Raw genomic sequence first — 3,635 nt, forward strand, 5'->3', positions numbered from 1 at the left:
GATACACATGTAACCACAGGACAATTAGCAAAATCAGGACATTTAGCATGGACGTAACATCCTATCTAATCTACAGCTCTTATGCAAATTTGGCCAACCTTCCCAATGATGCCCTTCAGAGCAATTTTTCTCCGGGTTCAGAATCCAATCTGGAATTATATGTCACATCTAATTATCATGTCTCCGTAGTCTCCCCCAACTTGGGAACAGTCTCTCATCCTTTTTGTCTTTCATGACATTGCCATTTTTGAGGAGTACAGGTCATTTATTCTGTAGGGTATTCCTCAATCTTCATTTGTCAGATATTTCTTCATGATTAGATCGGGCTGTGCATTTTGGCCAGGGCAGAAACGATTATTGTCTTTTTCAGTGCATTCTATTAAGAAGCACTTGTTGGGTGCCTGGCTGGCTCAGTTGGTAGAGCATGCAACTCTTGATCTTGGGGTTGTGGGTTTGAGCCCCACGTTGGATGTAGAGATTACTTTAAAAAAATAAAATCTTAAAAAATAAAAAAGAAGTACCTGATGTCAAGTTGTCCCATCACTGGTGATGGTTATTTTGGTAACTTGGTTAAGGCATGTCTACCACTTTTATCTACCATACAATTACTGTTTTCTCTTTGTAATTCACAAATAATTTTTAGGGGAGTACTTTGAGATGGATATTTTATTCCTTTTTTTAAAAAAAATTATTTATTTTGAGAGAATGAGCAAGAAAGAGAGAGCACATGAGCAGGGGCAGAGGGAGAGGGAGAAGCAGATTCCCCTGCTGAGCAGGGAGTCCAATGCAGGACTCGATCCCAGGACCCTGGGATCATGACCTGAGCCAAAGGCAGATGCTTAACCGACTGAGCCACCCAGGCGCCCCAGATATTTTATTCCTCATCAAACTTTCACCCTCTATGTTTAGATCTTGACAATTCTTATATTCATTATTACTCTGATGATTACAAAATTGTGACTTAAAATATCTGTTGTTATTAGCATTCTACTGTAAAGAAGAGCTTACAGTAGATGTACAGATATGCTTGTAGGGATGCTGGGCCATGAATTCTTATTCAGTGGGTTATAATTCATTACTATCATTATTTACTTGATAACCAAACTGTTACAGATTTGTCTGGAATGAAAGCTCATTCAAGCTAACTACTATGGAGTTTTGCTGGATCTCTCTTACTCATTGAGTCCTTGCTTACTTTCAAGTGCAAAAGGATGCTCCAGGCTCATCTTGTACTCTTTCTTGCCTGGCCCAGATATCAGTCCTTTCTCCACAGAGCTGTGGTTCCTTTGGTAGAGGATGATATTTAGAAGCTAGGAGCTAGGGGTGCCTGGGTGGCTCAGTTGGTTAAGCGGCTGCCTTCAGCTCAGGTCACGATCCTGGAGTCCCGGGACTGAGTCCTGCATGGGGCTCCCTGCTCAGCAGGGAGTCTTCTTCTCCCTCTCATGCTCTCTCTCTCATTCTCTCTCTCAAATTAAAAATAAAAAAACCTTAAAAAAAAGAAGCTAGGAGCTAGGCACTGGGTGGGCTTATTGTTTCTAGGTCCTCTCAGTGGACAGAACTAGGAAATACATGCATACCTAAATATAAATCCAGGGGTTCATCCTGCTACCTCCTAGTCCAGGCCAGTACCACAACATTCTTCCTGGACTTCCCCATGGCATATTTGTGTGTCCCTTCTATATCAGTGAGAAACCTGGCTCTCAATATCCTCAATGTATTTCATCTTTTACTCTATCCTCCAGTACACAGAGAATAGGTTTAGAATTGCTAATCCATGCCACTATGAAAAACAAGCCTATTAGGTAGAGTTTTCAATATTTGTTTGCAATTTTTTAATCTTTTTTTTTTTTTTTTAAGTAAGCTCTACACCCAAAGTGGGGCTTCAACTCATGACCTGAGATCAAGAGTTCGGTGCTTTACTGACTGAGCCAGCCAGGTGACCCTTTCATCTTTTTGGTTTTTTTCTTCACAGATTTGCATGTCATCCTTGCTCAGAGGCCACGCTCATGTTCTCTGTATTGTTTGAATTTTAGTATATGTGCTGTCAAAGCAAGGACACAATTCTTTTTATCTTCAGACTGAGAGTATATATCAAAGTTCTGTATTCAAAAGTTACCTGGATTGGTTCTTTTTTTCCTTCCAATGTGGTTTGTTATTCATTTGAAATATAATTCAATAATTTATAAATACAGAGTTATTTCATTGGAGATTATTTCCTTCCAAGGCTTGTTTTAGTTCCCTTACCAATAACACATAACTAAACTTTCTTTTTCTGCTTTTTCACTTATCTTCTTGCTGTTTTTGTTTTCATAAAGGAAATTAACCCATTTACATGTATAGTGAAAGCTAATATGTCTGGTCTTTTTCCTGATATTTTGTTTGTGGTTTTCATTTGTTTACCTCTTTAATATGTCTTTTTTTTTTTTTTTTAAGTAAGCTCCATGCCCAACGTGGGGCTCAAACTCACAACTCCGAAATCAAGAGTCAGAAGCTCGGGTGCCTGGGTGGCTCAGTTGGTTAAGCGACTGCCTTCGGCTCAGGTCATGATCCTGGAGTGCCTGGATCGAGTCCCGCATCGGGCTCCCTGCTCGGCAGGGAGTCTGCTTCTCCCTCTGACCCTCCCCCCTCTCATGTGCTCTCTCTCATTCTCTCTCTCTCAAATAAATAAATAAAATCTTTAAAAAAAAAAAAAAGAGTCAGAAGCTCTACTGACTGGACCAGCCAGCTCCCCTACCCCCGACCTCTTTAATATGAATGGGAGAGAATTAGCAGCCCCTTTCATCTGCCAGTGCCCCACATTTGGGCTGGAACATAGTAATGCTCAGCAAACGTTTGTGGAATGTTGACTAAAAGCTCAACAAGTAGCTTTTCCTTGTACCTGGACAGAAAGACACAGAGTCTTTGACCTTATTGTGATGAGAGCAATGACTATCACAATAGTTGCCATCAAGCTGAATAATGATGTGGAAAGTCTTAGCAGAGGGCTGTTGTAATCACTGAATAAACTACACGTGTTATATTTGAACACTGACTAAGAACCAGGCATGGAGCTATATTATCTTATTTGATCCTCACAATAATCCTATTTTACAGATGAGGAAACAGGGTTTAGAGAAGTAATTTGTCTTCACAACTAGGAAGCAGTAGAGTTGGGATCTGAATCCAGACCTGACGTCAAAATCTACCTTTTACCCACCACATGTCCCTGCATCTACATATTCAGAGACAAACACATACACAGGTAATCCCAGGAGTTCTGAAGCTGTTGCTTACAAGGTCAAAGTTTCCTCAGCTGGACCCAACTGCCAGCCAGTTCCCCGGAAACCCGTGGCCAGAATGGAGACTAATCTCATGTGGTCAGGCCCATGAAGGGGTAAGGAAACGTTCCTTTGATGGTTTAGAAATGTTCCACCATACAATGTCCTCCCCATCAAAGTTAACTCGAATTTGTAAGGTCTGGCCAAAGTATGAGTAAACGAACATTCTTCGGTTCTGCAGGTGTGAGTGTAAATAATGACAGTCAACACTGATAAGAGCTTATTCCAGTCCAGGCCCTTTACACAGGGATTTCTCAACCTCAACACTATTGACATTTGGGACTGGAACATTTTTTGTTGGTGGAGGGGCGCTGTCCT

General features: G+C 41.0%; 1 non-coding gene across 1 annotated transcript; it reads right to left on the reverse strand.

Moving 5' to 3' along the window:
• Positions 1-1,950: 1,950 nt before the first annotated feature.
• Positions 1,951-2,053, reverse strand: LOC123326550. Its single transcript, XR_006541170.1, has one exon. It is a non-coding gene; the product is annotated as a U6 spliceosomal RNA (small nuclear RNA).
• Positions 2,054-3,635: the final 1,582 nt, after the last annotated feature.

This window comes from Neomonachus schauinslandi, chromosome 13, assembly GCF_002201575.2.
Source record: "Neomonachus schauinslandi chromosome 13, ASM220157v2, whole genome shotgun sequence".
NCBI lineage: Eukaryota > Metazoa > Chordata > Mammalia > Carnivora > Phocidae > Neomonachus > Neomonachus schauinslandi.